This window comes from Hyla sarda, chromosome 10, assembly GCF_029499605.1.
Source record: "Hyla sarda isolate aHylSar1 chromosome 10, aHylSar1.hap1, whole genome shotgun sequence".
NCBI classification, from domain to species: Eukaryota; Metazoa; Chordata; class Amphibia; order Anura; family Hylidae; genus Hyla; species Hyla sarda.
Genome location: NC_079198.1, coordinates 14,840,936 through 14,864,596, shown reverse-complemented (window position 1 = coordinate 14,864,596; position 23,661 = coordinate 14,840,936). Strand labels below are relative to the sequence as shown.

Below are 23,661 nucleotides of genomic sequence, written 5' to 3'. Positions count from 1 at the left end.
GCTATCCGGCAGCGCAGACTGCTTCAGTTGCCACCGGATAGCTGTTTACGGTGCCCCGTGTGGTCCGCTGACGATCACTTACCTGTCCTCGGGGCTCCGGCGTGTCCTCTTCGGGATCCCCTGCATCGTCGGCGCTCTCCATCGTCGTCATCACGTCGCTGCACACGCCGTCCCGTCATCCAATAGGAGCGGCGTGCGTAGCGCCGTGATGGCGGCGACGAAGAGCGAGGATGGCGGGGAAGCAGAGGCCTTGCCGGAGCGTCGGGGACACCTTGGGGACGCGGCGACAGCGATGGAAGGCGACATCCAGGGCAGCGGTGACGAACGGTGACGGTCCGGAGCGGCGGGGACAGGTGAGTACAACTTCCTATACCAGTGGTCTTCAACATGCGGACCTCCAGATGTTGCAAAACTACAACTCCCAGCATGCCCGGACAGCCGTTGGCTGTCCGGGCATGCTGGGTGTTGTAGTTTCGCAACATCTGGAGGTCCGCAGGTTGTAGACCACTGTCCTATACTTTACATTCCCTCAACATACGATGGTTTCAACAAACGATGGTCCATTTGGAACAGATTACCATCGTATGTTGAGGGACCACTGTATAGATATATAATGGGATACACTGCCAGCTCTTAGAAGGAAGCCCCTGAAAAGCCCCGGTGATGTCACTGTCTATAGAGGGCTGGTTACATTATTGGGACATCCCAGATAAAGCTGGGTCATCCTAATCTGTAGTCAGCCTTCCTCTTCTCTATGCTCCCTCCAGGCTGTGATACAGCTGACAGCTACATAACACACATATTAATGCACCGACAGCTGCATAATATGTAGATAATATATATTCAATAAATATAATTCAATAAACATAATATATATATATATATACAAAGTACGAGGCTACCCACATGCTCCCTTGTCCAATTCTCTCTTCTGCTCCTCTTTAGCTGCTTGATGCTGCCATCTTCTGGCCAAATGAATTGTTGTCCACCACGATCCAGTATTCAGAAATTGTGGGTAAGGACCAGTAAACCTTAAAGGGGTACTCCGGTGAGACACATTTTTTTCTTTTTTTTATATATATATATATATATATATGTAAATGGCTCCAGAAAGTTAAACAGATTTGTAAATTACTTCTATTAAACAATCTTATTCCTACCAGTACTTATCAGCTGCTGAAGTTGAGTGTTTTTTTTTCTGTCTGGCAACAGTCCTCTCTGCTGACACCTCTGTCTGTCTCGGGAACTGTCCAAAGCAGGATAGGTTTGCTATGAATATTTGCTCCTATTCTGGACAGTTTCTGAGACAGATGTTGATGTTGAACTGTGATAAGTTGAGGAGGTCTACGTGGACCTAAATTGCAGGGCGCCTCCCAGGTAAAATAATGCCCAAAAAACATTTAGGATGTAAATAGCATATGACATGCAAGTATTAAAACTTTCTTTGTGTGTTAGGCTATTACTGTGAAGATCAACATAAGTATTTACAGGTGAAATTACAGACAATTGTGTTGACAATTTTTTAAAGGTTTTGGGGGTGACAATTGAGGTGCCAGACTTTCCTTAAAACTTCCCTGTTGGTCTAAGGAAGTGGAGAGGTTAAAGCGCAACTGTCATGAAATTTTGGTGCAATAACCTGCACACAGCCTTTGTACTGTGGGTATAGTAATATTTTTATCTGAAATTTGGTGGCTTTCATGACTGGCTGCAAAAAAGGCTTTAATTCAAAGCCACTGACTGTCGGATAGGTGTGGCGCGAGGTACGCGATGCCCCGCCGCCTCCACGCCCACCCCCACGCCTACCCCATATGTCCGCGCTGGGACCTCTGTGTGATTGACACAGGTCCCAGCGCATGCGCCCTTCAGCTAATCTAACCTGCGCGCCGCTGTGTGTCATCCAGCAAGCGCTCGCTCCCGCCGCCGTCTTCCTCCTCAGTGTGCCTGCGCAGAGCAGCGCACAATCAGGTTAGTTCTCGATACTAGGTGCAGAGAGGAAGCGCGCTCTCTGTACGGCGGCGGGAGCAAACGCTTGCTGGATGGCACACAGCGGCGCACAGGTTAGATTAGCTGGAGGGCGCATGCGCTGGGACCTGTGTGTCAATCACACAGAGGTCCCAGCGCGGACATACGGAGTGGGTGTGGCGGCGGCGGGATATCGCGTACCTCGCGCCACGCCTATCCGACCGTCAGTGGCTTTGAATAAAAGCCTTTTTTGCAGTCATGAAAGCCGCCAAATTTCAGGTAAAAATTGCTATACCCACCACCTGCAGAGTACAAAGGCTGTATGCAGGTTATTGCACCAAAATTTCATGACAGTTGCGCTTTAATGGTGGCAATTTTGTTCTGGATTGGTGGGGCTTTACTTGGTGTTCCAGTGTAGAAGATGGGGTTAATATTTTTTTGTCAATATAACAAAATAATTTGTTAGCACAATCGCCACACCCCAGTGCCCTCTGACAATATGAGTACTTCTCCTATTGTTCACCAAGGTTTTTATGACATTGTTATGAACAAAGAGATTATGAGCTTAATGTGCAGTCTGAGGGTTATGTCATATTAAAGGGGTACTCCACAGGAAAACATTTTCTTTTAAATCAACTGGTGCCAGAAAGTTCAGATTTGCAAATTACTTCTATTAAAAAAATCTTAATCCTTCCAGTACTTATGGGCTGCTGTATACTACAGAGGAAGTTCTTTTCTTTTTGAATTTCCTTTCTTTCTGACCACAGACCACAAGTGCTCTCTGCTGACACCTCTGTCCATGTCAGGAACTGTCTGGAGCAGGATAGGTTTGCTATGGGGATTTGCTCCTACTCTGGACAGTTCCTAAAATGGAAGGTGTCAGCAATGAGTACTTGTGTTCAGAAAGAAAGGAAATTCAAAAAGAAAAGAACTTCCTCTGGAGTATACAGCAGCTGATAAGTACTGGAAGGATTAAGATTTTTAAATAGAAGTAATTTAGAAATCTGTTTAACTTTCTGGCACCACTTGATTTAAAAAAAAATGTTTCCATGTGAGTACCCCTTTAAGGATGATCAGCTAAAATTACTAGTTTCCTTTTAAAGGGGTGTTCCAGGATTTTCTTTCATTTGACTATGCTGAAGGGGCTGTACAGTTAGTGTAGTTCATAATATAGTGTCTGTACCAGTGTTTGATGGTGGTCTCACAATTCTTATGTGATGTTTGCCCCGATGTTTATTTTTAGCAGCATACAAAATGAGTGTTGTCTCAGCTTTTTCCAGGTTGCATTGTGGCCCGAGACATGAGTCAAGCGACTGCTGGGTGGAAGGAAATCATTCTTCACAGGGCTGCAGGAAATTGTAGTTTCCTGCACAGCATGAACGCGTGCTCAGCTGTGCAGCAATGGGTGGGAAGGCTGATGTGTGGGAGGGAGAAAAGTGACCTCACAATTACAAACAAAGGATCCTGGGACTAAGGCAAAATTGGGCAATGGAAGACTGGAGAAAAAGGGTCAGAATTCGGTGAAAACAACATGAATGGATCTATCCTGCCTTGTATAAGCGGTTCAGGCTGGTGGTGGTGGTGTAATGATGTGAGGGATATTTTTTGGGCACACTTTGGGCCCCTTAGTACCAATTGAGCCTGGTATAAACACGACAGCCTGAGTATTGTTCCTGACCATGTCCATCCCTTTATGACCACAGTGGACCCATCTTCTGATGGCTACTCCCAGAAGGATAATGCCCCATGTCACATGACATCATCTCATACATGACAATAAGGTCACTGGATTCCAATGGCCTCCACAGTCACCAGATCTCATCCAAAAGATCATCACTGGGATGTGGTGGAACCGGAGATTCTCATCATGGATCCGACAAATCTGCAGCGACTGTGTGATGTCATCATGTCCATATGGAGGAACTGTGTGATGTCATCATGTCCATATGGAGGAACTGTGTGATGTCATCATGTCCATATGGAGGAACTGTGTGATGTCATCATGTCCATATGGAGGAACTGTGTGATGTCATCATGTCCATATGGAGAAACTGTGTGATGTCATCATGTCCATATGGAGGAACTGTGTGATGTCATCATGTCCATATGGAAGAACTGTGTGATGTCATCATGTCCATATGGAGGAACTGTGTGATGTCATCATGTCCATATGGAGGGACTGTGTGATGTCATCATGTCCATATGGAGGGACTGTGTGATGTCATAATGTCCATATAGAGGGACTGTGTGATGTCATCATGCCCATATAGAGGGACTGTGTGATGTCATCATGTCCATATAGAGGGACTGTGTGATGTCATCATGTCCATATGGAGGGACTGTGTGATGTCACTGTATATGCCATATAATACTTTGTCCCTAGATTTACGCTCTGTGTGGTGTCAGAATGAAATATTCTCTTTGCAGTAAAACTAAAAAAGTCACATAAGTTCAGCGAATAATATAGACCCTATCAAAATGCAAAAGTCATCTTGAGTTGTGTACATCTCTAAAAAGTCAAAGGTATATGGACTGCCTAAAATCTTGCGACAATTTAAAACAAAACTGTAATAATTGTCTGAAAAATCCGTAAAGTTCAAATTTCAGCCCAAACAAATAAATGTTTAGTACATGAGATAATAGAATTAGTTACGTATCTGAAAACGTAGAGGAAGATATATTTACCACCCAATTAGAATTAGTCCTACTGTTGGTGGGTTCTTTCTATGGAATAAAAAAATAATAATAGTTAAAATAGTGTTCAAGAGGAAAATCTTACTCTATATTCCTCCTCTGATGAAGAGCAAGAAGAGCTTAAATCCAAATTGCTCTTTTCTTCAGATGATACTGATCAGCTCCTTAAAGCAAGCCACCTATTGGCTAATCCTGAGGAGAGCAGAGAGACAGTCACGGTCGAAGACGCCCTTTATGAAGGCTTAGGCCCAAAAAAAATCCCGTACATTTAATTTTCATAAAAGTATCAAGCAAATAGTTGATAAGGAATGGGAAAATCCTGAGAAGAAATATTTTTTTCCTAAACTCCTTAAAAGAAAGTACCCCTTTGAGGAGTCAGTCACTAAATCATGGGATAGAGCACCGTTAATTGATGCCACGGTGCCTAAAATGACTAAGAAATCCGCCTTGCCTTTTGAGGATCTAGGAACTCTGTCTGATCCAATGGACAAAAAAGCCAAGTTCTATAACAAAAAAAACTGGAAGGCGGCCGCAGCTTCTATCAGAACCAATGTAAATGCTACATGTGTCGTTCGCTCCCTAAGAGTCTGGGTTTCACAATTACAATTCCATCTTGTTAACCAGACCCCTAGAGAAGAGATCTTAGAATCCTTACCTGTAATTTCCAAGGTGGTAGATTTTTTGGCAGACTCCTCGGTAGATTCTGTTAGATTGGGTGCCAGAGCAGCCACTTTAATTCTTTCAAGAGACCCACATGGCTTAGGCAGTGGAAGGGTGATGTGGGCTCAAAAGGCACAACTATGTTCCATTCCTTGCATTGGAGATCGCCTTTTTGTTCCCATCTTAGACAAAGTGCTTGAGAAGGCTTCTGATAAGAAGAAAGGATTTCCCACTCAGGGTCGTGCCTCTGATTCCTTTCATAGCAAAAAAAACAATCCAGAAAGCCTAATCAGAAGTTTCAAGACAATAGGAAATTTATAGTCCCTAGTAAAGGTAGAGGTTTCCTCTTCAATCCCAATAAAGAGTCTAGTTCTAAAGATAGCAAAACAATGATGGCTTTCTCTCAGTGGGGGGCGCCTGTTGGGAGTTCCGGTCTTTTCCTCCGGGCAGATTCTTTCCCACTGGGATAGTGAAAGATTCCCTGAAACAAGAGGCCATGATAACAGAAATAAAATCTCTTTTGCTCAAAAAAGTCCTGGTTCCCGTCCCCCAGGGGGAAGAGGGGAGGGGATTCTATTCCCCTTTCTTCTTAGTAAAAAAAAACAAAAGAAAAACGTTTCTTTCAGAGTTATAATAAATCTGAAAAAGTTAAACAACTTTCTGTCATACAAAAAAATTCAGGATGGAGTCCCTAAAATCCACAATCCCTCTGCTATGTCCAAATTGCATGATGGCCTCTGTAGATTTAGAAGACGCCTACTACCATATTCCCATTCACAACTCTCATCAAAAGTTTCTAAGAGTGGCGGTGTTTATGGAGGGAGCTTGGGTCCATTTACAGTACCAAGCCCTTCCCTTTAGGGTCTTTCAAGCCCCAAGAGTGTAGTGTAGGCTTCCTTGTGGGTTTTAATTCCCTACTATTTATTTTCCCCGGTATTTACTAAGGTTTCCCTACATTTTCCACTTTCCCTACACTTCGCTTCTTTTTTTTTTTTTTTACACATGTTCTGATCTGTCGGGTTTTCCTCAGCTGAAATCCACCACATTTTCTGTGGAAACCTTAGTAAATATGTAGTTTTTTTGTGAAAATGTCGGGAACACGCCCCTATTCGGTGACCAAGCCCCATTTCCAAACGGCCACGGCCCTTTTTCAGGTTTTCTTAGCAAAACAGAGAGTTAGTCGGGTTTTTTCAATTCTGTTGCAGAATCTGGCGCTCAACCCGACAAAACATGTCGGGTTTGCAATAGTAAATGAGGCCCAATATCTTAGTTAAACTTTTCATTTCTGGGGCTACGAGATTAAAACCTCTATCAAGACCTACCGTTCCCCCCTTGGGACTTGAATCTGGTGTTAGATGCCTTATCTGGACCACCATTTAAACCTCTGGATTCTATTTCCATCAAGTTGCTCACCCCCAAGAGGTGCTTCCTCCTGGCAATAACAACGGCTAGAAGGGTAGGAGAATTACAAGCGCTCTCTGCCTTTCCTCCTTGTACCAAGATATTAGATGACAGAGTAATAATGAGAACTTTACCAACCTTTCTGCCGAAAGTGGTCTCAGAGTTTCATAAATCCCAGGAGCTTATTCTTCTCTCTTTTTGTGATGAGCCAAGACATGAAGGTGAAGTCAAGTTCCATAACCTTGATGTCAGAAGATGTCTCCTAAAGTATCTGGACTCTACTAAGGACTTTTGTTCTACAGAAAATCTTTTAGTCTAATTTTCTGGCTCTAATAAAGGCAAGACTGCTTCTAAACCGTCTATTAGTAGATGGATCAGGGCATCAATTACATTAGCCTATACTCTATGGAGATGGATCCACCTTCCTTTTTTTCAGCTCACTCTACCAGAGCAGTGGCTTCTTCCTGGGCAGAGAACGCTGAAGCTTCTTTGGACCAGATCTGTAGGGCAGCTACATGGTCCTCAAAACATACTTTTTTTTTTTTTTTTAAACACTATAGGTTAGAATTAAATCCTGACTTTATGTTGCTTAATGAATTTAGAGAATGAAAATAATTTTCTATGATTATTGGCTCCTTTGGAGTACTTTACTTTGTGTAGAGGCATGTCCCTTTTTATGTTTGCAGGTTTCCTGTCCTGCGATGGGAGGCCCTCTCCAGGGATGCTGTCATGAGCTAATGAAAAACAGAATACTCGGTAAGTAATCTATCTTTCGTGTAAGTTTCAACCCACAAATAATAATTTTTTGGCTTTGCAGTACATTTTATGGTAAAATAAAAGGTGTCATTACAAAATTGGTCATAAAAACAAGCCCTCATAAGGGTCTGTAGGTGGAAAAATAAAGAGTTATGGATGTTAAAAGGAGAGGAGGAAAAACAAAAATGCTAAAACTTAAATTGGCTGTGTCTTTAAGGGGTTAATTATAATTGTATTGCTCTCACAATGCTGTACTGTTTTATTTATGTATTACTTCTGTGATCTATCCACTTCTCTTGATTTGTCCATTATTCTGGCGTGTTTATATTGGAGGGGGCGTGGTGTGACGGTGAACCCCTGAACAAAGCATTCTGGACATAATGTTCAGAACGCCGGGTAGCCGGCCGGGATAAGAGGTGTAAGGGCAGAGTACCCCTTTAATCAGAAATGTGCTCCTTCTTTCCCGGTTAAAACAAATTATAGTTACAGATTTAAAAGAAAAAATTTAAATCGCACAATACCATTGTTGTTTGGCAGAAAACTTCAACTCCAGGGGGACTTGCCCAAGGAATAACATAATCTCATACACACCAAAGTCCCACAACAGGTATCTTATGCTAGCCCTTGTCCCAGATCTATAGGCAAGCAAGTGCCACTTTAGCTACCTACCTGGCTACCAATCAACCTATTTAGCTAGCTACCTGGCTACCTAACTACATTGTTACCTACCTTGTTACCATCCTACCTATATAGCTACCTACATTGTTATCTACCTAGCTATCTGGCTATCTACCTACCTAGCTGTTTAACTACATAACTTCCTACCAGGCTATCAACCTGGCTACATAGCTACCTATCCAGCTACCTGGCTACCTACGTATATAGCTATCTGCAAGGTTACCTACCTACATATCAACCTACCTGGTTACCTACCTAGATGCCTGGCTACCTACCAACATAGCTACCTAACTGGCTACCCACCTAGCTACCTATTTACTTATTTATTTACCTCCCTACCTAATTACATTCCTAGAAATCTACCTAGTTATGTACTTACCTAGCTACATAGCTACTTACCTAGCTACCTACTTATCTACCTCGCTACTTGGCTATTGTCACGATTCGGCTGGCTGGAGGTGGATCCTCTGTGCCAGAGAGGGATTGGCGTGGACCGTGTCGGTGGACCGGTTCTAAGTTGCTACTGGTATTCACCAGAGCCCGCCGCAAAGCGGGATGGTCTTGCAGCGGCGGTAGCAACCAGGTCGTATCCATCGGCAACGGCTCAACCTCTCTGACTGCTGAGATAAGCGCGGTACAAGGGAGTAGACAAGAGCAGGGTCGGACGTAGCAGAAGGTCAGGGCAGGCAGCAAGGATCGTAGTCAGCGGCAATGGCAAGGAGGTCTGGAACACAGGCTAGGAACACACAAGGAATGCTTTCACTGGCACAATGGCAACAAGATCCGGCAAGGGAGTGCAGGGGAAGTGAGGTATAAGTAGGGAGTGCACAGGTGAAGATACTGATTAGGCCTGCTGCGCCAATCAGTGGCGCAGTGGCCCTTTAAATCGCAGAGACCCGGCGCGCGCGCGCCCTAAGGAGCGGGGCCGCGCGCGCCGGGACAACACAGACGGAGAACGGGTCAGGTACGGGAGCCGGGATGCGCATCGCGAGCGGGCGCGTCCCGCGTCGCGAATCGCATCCCGGCTGGGAGTAATATCGCAGCGCACCCGGTCAGCAGGTCTGACCGGGGTGCTGCGAATGAGAGGACGCTGCGAGCGCTCCGGGGAGGAGCGGGGACCCGGAGCGCTCGGCGTAACAGTACCCCCCCCCCCTTGGGTCTCCCCCTCTTCTTGGAGCCTGAGAACCTGAGGATAAGACTTTTGTCTAGGATGTTGTCCTCAGGTTCCCAAGATCTCTCCTCTGGGCCACAATTCTCCCAGTCAACCAAGAAGAATCTTTTACCTCTGACTGTCTTGGATGCTAGAATCTCCTTCACCGAGAAGACGTCAAAGGAACCGGAAACAGGAGTGGGAGAGACAACTTTGGGAGAGAAGCGGTTAAGGATGAGTGGTTTAAGGAGAGAGACATGGAAGGCATTGGGAATATGGAGAGAAGGAGGAAGAAGGAGTTTGTAAGAGACAGGGTTGATCTGGCACAAGATTTTGAAAGGACCAAGATAGCGTGGTCCCAGTTTATAACTGGGGACACGAAAGCGGACATATTTAGCGGAGAGCCATACCTTGTCTCCGGGAGCAAAAATGGGGGGAGTTCTTATTTTTTTATCAGCAAATTTTTTCATCCGGGATGAAGCCTGTAAAAGAGAATTTTGGGTTTCTTTCCATATGGTGGAAAGATCTCGAGTCACTTCATCAACAGCGGGCAAACCAGAGGGCAAGGGAGTGGGGAGGGGAGGAAGAGGGTGACAGCCGTACACCACGAAAAATGGGGATTTAGCAGAAGATTCGGAGACTCTGAAGTTGTATGAGAATTCGGCCCATGGTAGAAGATCTGCCCAGTCAAATGTCGTAAATAGTCACCCAGGACCTGATTAATTCTTTCTACTTGCCCATTGGATTGGGGATGATAAGAAGAAGAGAAGTTTTATTTGATCTTGAGCTGCATACAGAGGGCCCTCCAGAATTTAGACACGAATTGAACGCCTCTATCCGAGACGACATGCGTGGGCAACCCGTGAAGGCGAAAAATGTGTGTAAAAAATTGCTTTGCCAACTGAGGCGCTGAAGGAAGGCCTGGAAGAGGGATAAAATGTGCCATCTTGGAAAATCGATCAACGACCACCCAAACAACTGTGTTGCCATGGGATAAGGGCAAGTCAGTAATAAAGTCCATACCAATCTGTGACCAAGGTTGTTCAGGAACAGGCAGAGGATGAAGCAGACCAGCAGGCTTCTGGCGAGGAGTCTTATCCCGGGCACAGACAGTACAGGCCCGCACGAAATCAACAACGTCAGTCTCCAGAGTAGGCCACCAATAAAATCGAGAGATGAGTTGAATGGATTTTTTGATGCCCGCATGGCCTGCGAGGTGGAAGGAGTGCTCCCACTTGAGAATCCCGAGGCGCTGGAGTGGAGAAATGAAGGTCTTCCCTGGAGGAGTTTGTTTGATGGAAGCTGGAGAAGTGGAGATCAGACAGTTCGGAGGAATGATGTGTTGCGGAGAGGCTTCCACTTCAGAGGCATCTGAAGAACGAGAGAGGGCATCGGCCCTAATGTTCTTGTCAGCAGGGCGAAAATGGATTTCAAAGTTAAAACGGGCAAAGAATAACGACCACCTAGCCTGGCGAGGGTTCAGACGTTGGGCAGACTGGAGATAAGAGAGATTCTTGTGATCAGTGTAAATAATAACTGGATATTTGGATCCCTCCAGCAGGTGCCTCCACTCCTCAAGCGCCAATTTTATGGCCAGTAATTCTCGATCACCAATGGAGTAGTTTTTCTCCGCCGGAGAGAAGGTCCTAGAAAAAAAACCACAAGTAACAGCATGCCCGGAAGAATTTATTTGTAGAAGAACTGCTCCAGCTCCCACAGAGGAGGCGTCTACCTCCAATAAGAAGGGTTTAGATGGGTCAGGTCTGGAGAGTACGGGAGCAGAAGAAAAGGCAGACTTGAGATGTTTAAATGCGTCTTCCGCTTGAGGAGACCAGGACTTAGGATTGGCATTTTTCTTGGTTAGAGCCACGATAGGAGCCACAATAGTAGAAAAGTGTGGAATAAATTGTCTGTAATAATTGGCGAACCCCAAAAAACGTTGGATAGCACGGAGTCCGGAGGGGCGTGGCCAATCTAATACGGCAGATAGTTTATCTGGGTCCATTTGTAGTCCCTGGCCAGAGACTAAGTATCCTAGGAAAGGAAGAGACTGACATTCAAAGAGACATTTTTCCATTTTGGCATAAAGTTGATTGTCCCGAAGTCTCTGAAGAACCATGCGGACATGCTGGCGGTGTTCTTCCAAGTTGGCAGAAAAAAATCAGAATATCGTCCAGGTAAACCACAACACAGGTATATAGAAGATCACGAAAAATTTCATTTACAAAGTCTTGGAAGACGGCAGGGGCGTTGCAAAGGCCAAAGGGCATGACCAGATACTCAAAGTGTCCATCTCTGGTGTTAAATGCAGTCTTCCATTCGTCCCCCTCCCTGATGCGGATGAGATTATAAGCACCTCTTAAGTCCAGCTTGGTAAAGATGTGGGCGCCTTGTAGGCGGTCAAAGAGTTTCGAGATAAGAGGTAGGGGGTAGCGTTTTTTTAACGTGATTTTATTAAGTCCGCGGTAATCAATGCAAGGGCGTAGGTAGCCATCTTTTTTGGAGACAAAAAAAAAAATCCAGCTCCGGCAGGAGAGAAGGACTTGCGGATAAACCCCTTTTTTAAGTTCTCCTGGATGTATTCCAACATGGCTTGGGTTTCTGGAGCAGACAGAGGATAGATTCTGCCCCGGGGTGGAGTAGTACCCGGGAGGAGGTCAATAGGACAGTCATAAGGCCTGTGAGGAGGCAAAGTCTCTGCTTGTTTCTTGCAAAAAACATCAGCATAGTCCAGATAGGGTCACGACTGTGAGTACTGGGAGCCGGTTTAAGACAGTCCTTGTGGCAAGAAGTACCCCAGTTCTTGATTTCCCCTGTGGTCTAATCAAGGGTTGGGGAATGGCGTTGAAGCCACGGTAATCCAAGAAGAATCTCAGAAGTGCAGTTAGAGAGGACCAAAAATTCAATTTTTTCGTGATGGGGTCCGATGCACATTAAGAGAGGTTCCGTGCGGTAACGCACGGTACAGTCCAATCTTTCATTGTTAACAGAGTTGATGTAGAGGGGTCGGGCGAGACTGGTCACCGGGATGTTGAACCTGTTGATGAGAGAGGCCAAAATAAAATTTCCTGCAGATCCGGAATCCAAGAAGGCCGTAGCAGAGAAGGAGAAGGTAGAAGAAGACATCCGCACAGGCACAGTAAGACGTGGGGAAGCAGGACTCACAACAAGAGCTGTCTCACCTTTGTGCGGAGTCAGCGTACGTCTTTCCTGGCGAGGAGGACGAATAGGACAATCCTTCAAGAAATGTTCGGTACCGGCACAGTACAGGCAAAGGTTCTCCATGCGGCGTCGTATCCTCTCTTGAGGTGTCAAGCGAGACCGGTCAACTTGCATAGCCTCCACGGCGGGAGGCACAGGAATGGATTGCAGAGGACCAGAGGAGAGAGGAGCCGGGGAGAGAAACCGCCTCGTGCGAACAAAGTCCATATCCTGGCGGAGCTCCTGACGCCTTTCGGAAAAACACATGTCAATGCGGGTGGCAAGATGAATAAGTTCATGTAGGTTAGCAGGAATTTCTCGTGCGGCCAACACATCTTTAATGTTACTGGATAGGCCTTTTTTAAAGGTCGCGCAGAGGGCCTCGTTATTCCAGGATAATTCGGAGGCAAGAGTACGGAACTGGATGGCGTACTCGCCAACAGAAGAATTACCCTGGACCAGGTTCAGCAGGGCAGTCTCGGCAGAAGAGGCTCGGGCAGGTTCCTCAAAGACACTTCGAATCTCCGTGAAGAAGGAGTGTACAGAGGCAGTGACAGGATCATTGCGGTCCCAGAGCGGTGTGGCCCATGACAGGGCTTTCCCAGACAGAAGGCTGACTACGAAAGCCACCTTAGACCTTTCAGTTGGAAACTGGTCCGACATCATCTCCAAATGCAGGGAGCATTGCGAAAGAAAACCATGGCACAACTTAGAGTCCCCATCAAATTTATCCGGCAAGGATAATCGGAGGCTGGAAGCGGCCACTCGCTGCGGAGGAGGTGCAGGAGCTGGCAGAGGAGATGATTGCTGAAGCTGTGGTAGTAGCTGCTGTAGCATCACGGTCAGTTGAGACAGCTGGTGGCCTTGTTGCACTATCTGTTGTGACTGCTGGGCGACCACCGTGGTGAGGTCAGCGACAACTGGCAGTGGGACCTCAGCGGGATCGATGGCCGGATCTACTGTCACGATTCGGCTGGCTGGAGGTGGATCCTCTGTGCCAGAGAGGGATTGGCGTGGACCGTGTCGATGGACCGGTTCTAAGTTGCTACTGGTATTCACCAGAGCCCGCCGCAAAGCGGGATGGTCTTGCAGCGGCGGTAGCAACCAGGTCGTATCCATCGGCAACGGCTCAACCTCTCTGACTGCTGAGATAAGCGCGGTACAAGGGAGTAGACAAGAGCAGGGTCGGACGTAGCAGAAGGTCAGGGCAGGCAGCAAGGATTGTAGTCAGGGGCAACGGCAAGGAGGTCTGGAACACAGGCTAGGAACACACAAGGAATGCTTTCACTGGCACAATGGCAACAAGATCCGGCAAGGGAGTGCAGGGGAAGTGAGGTATAAGTAGGGAGTGCACAGGTGAAGATACTGATTAGGCCTGCTGCGCCAATCAGTGGCGCAGTGGCCCTTTAAATCGCAGAGACCCGGCGCGCGCGCGCCCTAAGGAGTGGGGCCGCGCACGCCGGGACAACACAGACGGAGAACGGGTCAGGTACGGGAGCCGGGATGCGCATCGCGAGCGGGCGCGTCCAGCGTCGCGAATCGCATCCCGGCTGGGAGTAATATCGCAGCGCACCCGGTCAGCAGGTCTGACCGGGGCGCTGCGAATGAGAGGACGCTGCGAGCGCTCCGGGGAGGAGCGGGGACCCGGAGCGCTCGGCGTAACAGCTATCTATCTGCTTACCTACTTAGCAAAGAGGTTTTGAGGCAGCACAGCCAAAGTGAAATGCAGTTGAAGGGTGCAGGCTGGTTGAAACAGTCCCAGTCGCAGGCTGTATAAGGATATCCAACACAGAGGTCCAGCAGCCCACCAGGAAATTGGTGAACAAGGTGTTTTTTACTATCACTTGTTCAGATACAACGTTTCAGCAGTATCTCATGCTTGAGAAAGGCAGTGAGATACGGCTGAAACGTTGTATCTGAACATGGGATAATAAAAAAAAAACCTTATTTGCCAATTTCCTGGTGTGCTGCTAGACTTCTGTGTTGGATATGCTTACCTACTTAGCCAGCTACCTACTTACTTACATAGCTACTACCTAGCTACCTACCTATCTAGAAAGCTAGCTACCTACCTACCTACATAGCTACCTACCTACATATATAGCTATTTATCTAGCTACCTAATTTCCTACATACCTACCTGCTTATTTATCTACCTGATTGTTTTTCTACCTACCTATTCATTAACCTAGCTACTTGGCTACATTCCTACAAAGCTAGCTACCTACCTAGCTTCCTACTTACCTACCTACCTACCCTCCTGGCTACCTACCTACCAACATATTACCTACTTGGAGGGGGGATTAATCTACCTACCTAAGGATGCATTTTCCTACTTGCCTATGTACCTGCCTATGGGAAGAGGGTACCTAATAATGGAACAGACTACTGTGGGACATACCTACTTGCCTACTGTGGGGTATGGATATACCTACTTAATAGGAGACCCACTATTTACCCTCTTTAACTCGTAGGACACCAAGGGGGCATTAATACAGTTCCTGGCTAGAAGAAGTTGCCATGGTAATCTGAGCCGGATGGAGAAGAAAAGGATGACAGATGAAGAAGAGGCCAACGTCCATTACAATTTAAATCAATTGTGAGTCACTTGATTTAACTGTTTGGGAAGGGGTAGAGGACTTTAACGCACGCGTGTGGTGCTGGGGGGTCATTCATACAGGGGCGCAAGGGGCACTAGATACGCCTCTGCCCCAGGGCAATTATGGTCATAGGCCAAGGACATCCACAGAAATTTTTTGGCAGGGACGGGGGTGGGGGGATGTGGTGAACGTGGGGGGGTGGACTTGATTTTATTGTCATCTATGCTATGCTTCTTTTTGACAATGTCATGAAGTTGGCTACTTCACATTCATCAGCAGTGCAAGTGGATTTGGATTGGAGACCAGTGCGTGAGACTGTCTATGATTCGAGGGGCAGACTTGATGTTGACATTGCAGGCTGCAGTTTTCCTGCTGACCTGCTACTGTCCCTGTGCAGCACTGATGTCACCAGGGCCGGACTGGGGATGAAAACCAACCCTGGAAATTATTGCATACCAGCCCCACAGCATTGCGTCATTGTGCCAGCAAACGGCCTCCGAGCGCAGATGTATCACTTTACGTGGGGCGCCGAGGAAGAGAGGTGGGGATAGGAGGGGTGCAAAGGAAGAAAGGTGAGGATAGGAGGGGTGCAAAGGAAGAAAGGAGAGGATAGGAGGGGTGCAAAGGAAGAAAGGTGAGGATAGGAGGGGCGCAGAGGAAGAGAGGTGAGGATAGGAGGGGGGCAGAGGAAGAGAGGTGGGGATAGGAGGGGTGCAAAGGAAGAAAGGTGAGGATAGGAGGGGTGCAAAGGAAGAAAGGTGAGGATAGGAGGGGCGCAGAGGAAGAGAGGTGAGGATAGGAGGGGGGCAGAGGAAGAGAGGTGAGAATAGGAGGGGTGCAAAGGAAGAGAGGTGAGGATAGGAGGGGTGCAAAGGAAGAGAGGTGAGAATAGGAGGGGTGCAAAGGAAGAGAGGTGAGGATAGGAGGGGTGCAGAGGAAGAAAGGTGAGGATGGGAGGGGCGCAGAGGAAGAGAGGTGAGTATAGGAGGGGGCAGAGGAAGAGAGGTGAGGATAGGAGGGGGGCAGAGGAAGAGAGGTGAGGATAGGAGGGGCGCAGAGGAAGAGAGGTGAGGATAGGAGGGGCGCAGAGGAAGAGAGATGAGGATAGGAGGGGGGCAGAGGAAGAGAGGTGAGGATAGGAGGGGGGCAGAGGAAGAGAGGTGAGGATAGGAGGGGGGCAGAGGAAGAGAGGTGAGGGTAGGAGGGGGGCAGAGGAAGAGAGGTTAGGATAGGAGGGGCGCAGAGGAAGAGAGGTGAGGATAGGAGGGGGCAGAGGAAGAAAGGTGAGGATAGGAGGGGGTCTTTTATTGCTGTGCACAGGAACGGCTGCAGGTAACTTCTGCCTATATATTAGCTGAATAAATTTGAGTACTGCAAATGTAAGTGAACAATTCAACTCAAAGGGTGTAAGTTTAGGAGGTGCAAAACTAACAATTACATAGGAGCTTAAAGAGTACCTGTCATGATCTTGTTAAATGTTATAATCCTCTCAGATCATGGCCCCCATCATGATAAACCACCCCCTGCCTTTATTTTTATTATTTGTTTGTTTTCTACCTTGATATCGCTCTGTATTTGCTGCTCAGTCTCAGTCAGATTCACAGACAGGGAAGGGGCGTTCCCCAGCAGGCGTGACATCTGAAGCCATACAGGGGAGAACTTCCTCCCTCCCTCTGCTACACACAGCCCAGAGTAGTTCAGTGTGTGAGATGAGCTATGATTGGATAAGGCTGCACACACACCCCTCAGCACTTTAGACTGCATTTCCTGATTTTGGACTTCTGCCAGGCCAGCAGGAGTCCAAAGTTTGTGCAAGAGATGGTGGTGGGAGGGTCAGCGGGGATGTAATGTGATCTGGACAAGTAAGGAGACACCTAGTGGCAGCTTTTTTAAACACAAATAAAACAGAAACTATATATTTTTTTAAACAAAGTACATTAGAAAGATTTTTTTACTTACCAGAAGGAGTGCAACAGCAAAAATTTGTTTTAATGGGAGTGCCCATTTAAGGTTACACCTGCTACACCCAAATATGACAATTTCTAAGCACTGGGGCACAGATCAGTGAAGAGAGCCATTGCTTTAGAAAGCAAGGGTTCCCATTACTAGACCCTCTATGCATTCGGAAAGTCTTTAGACCCTTTAACTTTTTTCACATTTTGTTATGCTGCTCCTTGTGCTAAAGTAAAATAAAAAAAAATATGTTTTTTTCTCTCCATCATTCTGCACTCAATACCTCATGGAATTGAGTGCAGAATGATGGAGAAAAAAACGTATCCCCATGAGGTGGGGAAAAACTGCCTGCAGAGCTCAGAGAAAGGGTTGTGTGAAGCCACTGATCTGAAGAAGGGTACAAAAAATTCTTCCGGACTGAAAGCTTCTATGATCTGGTCTGATATAACCAAGATTAAACCTTCTAGCCTCAATTCTATATGTCTGGAAGGAACCAGGCACTGCCCTATTGCCTGCCCAATACCATCTCTATAGTGAAGCAAGGTGGGGGCAGCATCATTCTGAGAGGACAAGGAGGCTGGTCAGAGTTGAGGGTAAGCTAAATGGAGCAAAGTACAGAGATATTCTTGAAGGGGTTCCCCGGCAAAAAGCCATTTTTTGTTATTTTTTTTTTTTAAATATGCCCAAACTGCTTGCTTAAACAAAAAAATTTACTTACCTTCCTCACTTCACCATAGCCTCTGTCATGCTTTACTTGTGCTGGGGGTCCATATGCCACATTGGCACTCAGCCAATTGCTTGCCACAGGGGTGTCCTGCATCAGCCAGTGATTGGCCAAGCAGTGTGATGAATTGACCATAGCCACGGTCTCCACAGTGCTCAACTCCCAAGTGCAGTGGTCACATTGCTGCTCAGCCAATGACTGGCTAAGGAGGAACAACGCTGTGGCCAGTGAATGGCTGAGCAGCAATGTGATGTATGGACCTTCAGCACTAGAAAGTGGAGCACTAGACCTTCAGCACTAGAAAGGAAGGCTATGGTGGAGCTGGGAATGTAAGTACAAACTTTTTTTTTTTTTTTTAAACAGGCAGCCTCTGCATTATTAAGTATTTTTTCCCGGAGTACCCTTTTAACCTCTTCAGGACATAGGGCGTATGGATACCTTAAGGACCGAGGGCGTATCCATACGTTCAGCAGGCATCGCGGCATATCGCCCAGGGAGGTCATTATGCCCCCCCATGTCGGCGATGGCCGCAGATCGCTGGACTGAATTGTGGCGATTCCGGGTCAATCGGGTCTCCAGTGACCCGGAATTACTGGCTGATCGGGGCCGTCTCTGATGGCCCCGAACAGCCAGAGCCAGCAGGGGTGAGGTGGTACTGGTGCCACCTCACGATCGCCCTGATTCGTCGGCCGGTTTACCAGCCGACCAATCAGGGCGCCTGCTTCGGGTGTCACTCCCGCAACCCGCTCCGCCCCTCTTCCGGAGGACGTGAGCAGGTGCGGGAAGAAGACCCCGGGAGCTGGGGACCCCGATCCCCGGCATCAATGTTGGGATCGGGGCCCCAGGAGCGGCGGCGGCGAGGGACTGACCTGTGTCCCGGAGCAGCAGCAGGAGGTGAGTGACAGCCTCCTGCTGTTGCTTAGCAACAGCTCCCAGCATGCAAAAAGGGCATGCTGGGAGCTGTAGTTATGCAACAGCAGGAGGCAGACAACAACAACTCCCAGCATTCCCTTATGGGCATGCTGGGACTTATAGTTTTGCAACAGCTGGAGGCACATTTTTTCTATGGAAAAGTGTACCTTCAGCTGTTGTATAACTACAACTTCCAGCTTGCACAAACAGCTAAAGTGCATGCTGGGAGTTGTAGTGGTGCATCTGCTGGTTGCATAACTACAACTCCCAGCATGCCCGTTGGCTGTCGGTGAATGCTGAGAGTTGTAGTTTTGCAACAGCTGAAGGCACAATGGTTGTGAAACAGAGTTTTTTTTTTACCTAACTCAGTGTTTCATGACCGGTGTGCCTCCAGCTGTTGCAAACTACAACTCTCAGCAGTCACCGTACACCATGCACCGTACATGCTGGGAGTTGTAGTTTTGCAACAGCTGGAGGCACACTGGTTGTGAAACACTGAGTTAGGTCACAAACTCAGTGATACATAACCAGTGTGCCTACAGCTGTTGGAAAACTAAAACTCTCAGCATGTACAGTCTGTCAGCGCATGCTGGGAGTTGTAGTTTTGTTACAGCTGGATGTTCCCCCCCCCCCCAATGTGAATGTACAGGGTTCACTCACATGGGCGGAGGATTACAGTAAGTATCCGGCTGCAAGTTTGAGCTGCGGCAAATTTTCTGCCGCAGCTCAAACTGCCAGCGAGAAACTACTCTGAACCCCCCGCCCGTGCGACTGTAGCCTAAAAACACTACACTACACTAACAAAAAATAAAATAAAAAGTAAAAAAACAATCCCCTCCCCAATAAAAATGACAAACGTCTGGTACGCCACTGTTTGCAAAACGGAGCCTCCAGCTATTGCAAAACAAAAACTTCCAGTATTATCGGACAGCCGTTGACTGTCCAGGCATGCTGGGAGTTTTGTAACAGCTGGAGTCACCCTGTTTGGGAATCACTGGCGTAGAATTCCCCTATGTCCACCCCTATGCAAGTCCCTAATTTAGGCCTCAAATGCGCATGTCGCTCTCACTTTAGAGCCCTGTCGTATTTCAAGGCAACAGTTTAGGGTCACATTTGGGGTATTGCCGTACTCGGGAGAAATTGTGTTACAAATTTTGGGGGCTATTTTCTGCTTTTACCCTTTTTAAAAATGTTAAATTTTGGGGAAAACAAGCATTTTAGGTAAAAAAAAAATATTTTTTTTTACATATGCAAAAAAGTTGTGAAACACCTGTGGGGTATAAAGGTTCACTTAACCCCTTGTTACTTTCCCCGAGGGGTCTAGTTTCCAAAATGGTATGCCATGTGGTGGGTTTTTTTTTTGCTGTCCTGGCACCATAGGGGCTTCCTAAATGCGGCATGCCCCCAGAGCAAAATTTGCTTCCAAAAAGCCAAATGTGACTTCTTCTCTTCTGAGACCTGTAGTGCGCCAGCAGAGCATTTTTCACCCCCATATGGGGTGTTTTCTGAATCGGGAGAAATTGGGCTTCAAATTTTGAGGGGTGTTTTCTGCTATTACCCTTTTAAAAAATGTAAAATTTTTGGGAAAACAAGCATTTTTGGTAATTTTTTTTTTTTTTTTTTACATTTGCAAAAGTCATGAAACACCTGTGGGGTATTAAGGCTCACTTTATCCCACATTAGTGCGCTCTCTTTTCTGTTTCTTTTTTTGCATATACTTGAGTCTTCACTTTATCCCATGTTACATTCCCCGAGGGGTCTAGTTTCCAAAATGGTATGCCATGTGGGGGGGTTTGCTGTTCTGGCACCATAGGGGCTTCCTAAATGCAACATGCCCCCCAAAAACCATTTCAGAAAAACATACTCTCCAAAATCCCCTTGTCGCTCCTTCGCTTCTGAGCCCTCTACTGCGCCCGCCGAACACTTTACATAGACATATGATGTATGTGCTTACTCGAGAGAAATTGGGCTACAAATACAAGTAAAAAATTTCTCCTTTTACCACTTGCAAAAATTCAAAAATTGGGTCTACAAGAACATGTGAGTGTAAAAAATGAAGATTTTGAATTTTCTCCTTCACTTTGCTGCTAATCCTGTGAAACACCTAAAGGGTTAAAACACTTACTAAATGTCATTTTGAATACTTTGGGGGTGCAGTTTTTATAATGGGCTCATTTATGGGGTATTTCTCATATGAAGACCCTTCAAATCCACTTCAAAACTGAACTGGTCCCTGAAAAATATCCAGTTTGAAAATATTGTGAAAAATTGGAAAATTGATGCTGAACTTTGAAGCCCTCTGGTGTCTTCCAAAAGTAAAAACACGTCAATTTTATGATGCAAACATAAAGTAGACATATTGTATATGTGATCCAAAAAAAAATTATTTGTAATATCCATTTTCCTTACAAGCAGAAAGCTTCAAAGTTAAAAAAATGCTAAATTTTCAAATTTTTCATCAAATTTACGGATTTTTCACCAAGAAAGGATGCAAGTTACCACAAAAATTTACTACTATGTTAAAGTAGAATATGTCACGAAAAAACAATCTCGGAATCAGAATGATTACTAAAAGCATTCCAGAGTTATTAATGTTTAAAGTGACAGTGGTCAGATGTGCAAAAAACGCTCTGGTCCTTAAGGCCAAAATGGGCTTGAAGGGGTTAATGAAGGGGTTAATGAAAACCTGATCCAGACCTCAGACTGGGCTGAAGATTCACCTTCCAACAAGACTATGACCCAAACCATACAGCTTAGACAACACCGGAGCGCCTTGAGTGGCCCAGTAAAAGCCCTGACTTGAACATCTCTGGAGAGACCTGAAAATGGCTTCCACCGACGGTCCCCATCCAACCTGACAGAGCTTGAGAGGATCTACAGAGAAGAATGGCAGAAAATCCCAAAATCCAGGTGTGTAACCCTTATGGCCTCATCCCCAAGACTGGAGGCTGGAATCACTGCTAAAGGGGCTTCAACTAAGTACGAAGTGAAGGGTATGAATACTTATGCCAGAGCAATATTTTATTTCTTCCTTTTCAATCAATAAGCAAAGATTTCTCACATTCTGTTATCACTTTGTCTTTATGGGATTGGTTTTAAACCTATGGCAAAACTATGACTTTCACTCTGGGAGTTGTAGTTTTGCAGCACAACGGGGAAGATTTATCAAGACTTGAGTAGAGAAAGAGTGGAGCAACCAAACAGATCACTTCTTTCATTTTTTAAAAATATATTACAAAAAAGTGTTACATTATAGGATTGCTCTTTGTTTATTTCTTGTACATTATTGCTCATGTTTACTTTGACTGTGTTGTTTCTATTGCCCTTGTACTCTCTTGTTCTCAGATCTACTTCTATGCAATCTTATACCTGGGAACCTGAAGCAGATAGATGCGGGTGCCGGTCAGGTTTATGGTGTGAATGATACCGACTATATCTTCAGATTGGTGGACCAAAGCTGGACGTTGCTTTCTGGACTACTAAAACATGTGTCTGTCGGTGCAGCTGGTGTATGGGGTGTCACCAATGCCAACACTGTCTTCAAATATCAAGATAACAGCTGGGTATCTGTTAATGGTAAGAGGATACCCCCGTGCCTTGTGGTTTTCTTGGTTCTACACCATTTCCACCTACTCCATGTAAATTTAGGGACAACAGCAGTAAACCAATCCTAATTCCCCCATGTCACATTCAAATTGATCCAGGAAGCTGTGATATTAGGAGCTGTTTGCTTTGATCTTAACATAGTAGAGCTGTGTTTGTTCTTCTGTTCCTGCCTGTAATATGGTGGAAACATGGCGGACACTCTTTTCCTTGAATAGCAGCTCTACAAAATGCTACCAAACGGCTCCACATATCTCAGCTCCCTGAACCTTTGTGAGTATGAAATGGTGCGTGTTTTAGATTTTAACCATAATTTTTTCCGCAGCCTAGAATAAATTTAAGATTGGACTGAATAAAGAACAAGCATACCTATTTTATCTCATGGTACTTTCCATAAGTAAACTTGTGTTGACCCTTGTCTATGTTCCTCCTCCTTACTTATTTGAGATCATGAATAGGGTTATTCAATTTAATAAGAAAAAAGGTAAATGTCCCATTAGTATTCTGTTATTATCTATTATTCTAATTTAAAAACAAGGATCATAGTAAAGCTCAGTTTTACATCCATGGATAGGAAAGCTGGCAATCACAGTGTGAGGGCAGAGTAAGCAGGACTCCCACTGTCTCTAATAATGTCATGATTTACTGTTTACTGAGAAATCCTACTACAAACTATATAAACCTATACAGGGCCGGACTGGCCATTGGGCCAACCGGGCATCTTAATGCAGTGCTTGACTGAGCTATTGATAGAGAGCTATTGGTACCTCCTTGTCAATCAATCTTGTGGCCGTCTGCATTATGCAGACAGCCACAAGAGGCCGAGTGTCTCTTCCTCTGCGCTCCGGGGCATGAGTAACATCAACATGCACTGGGGCACAGAGCAGAGGAAAAGACAGGAGAAGAGAGGCCACACTGCAGTCTATGCGGGAGCCAGGTGAGTATGTTTTCTTTTGTTGTTTTTTTTTCAAGAGGGGCTACCACTACTACTTCTACTACTACTACCCAAAGGGGCTGCCACTACTACCTAAAGTGGGCTGCCACTACTACCTAAATGGGGCAGCCACTACTACCTAAAGGGGCTGCCACTACTACTACTACCTAAAGGGGGCTTTAACTACCTATAGGGGGCTACTAAAACTACTAGGAAAAGGGGGCTACTACTACGTGAAGGGGCTACTACTACTAATACTATGTAAAGGGGGCTGCTACTACTTCCCAAAGGGGGCTGCTGCTTCTAATATCTAAAGGAAGCTGCTTCTACTACCCAAAGGGGCTGCTACTACCTAGAGGGGGCTACTGCTATTAGTACTACCTAGAGGGGCCTACTTCTATTACTTCTTGAAGGGGCTACTGCTATTACTATA

The 23,661-nt window shown here is 46.1% G+C and overlaps 1 protein-coding gene across 8 annotated transcripts in view; it reads right to left on the bottom strand.

Annotated features, from left to right (window-relative positions):
* The window catches only part of LOC130293457 (guanylate-binding protein 1-like), a 228,087-nt gene that overhangs the window by 30,284 nt on the left and 174,142 nt on the right, over positions 1–23,661 (bottom strand). For 2 of the 8 annotated variants that reach the window (XM_056542145.1, XM_056542148.1), the window contains one exon: positions 907–1,031. The exons of the other annotated variants lie outside the window; for them this stretch is intronic. The gene's annotated coding sequence lies outside the window, so the exon portion shown is untranslated. The remainder of the gene's footprint in view (positions 1–906; positions 1,032–23,661) is intronic. 8 annotated transcript variants of the gene reach the window in all.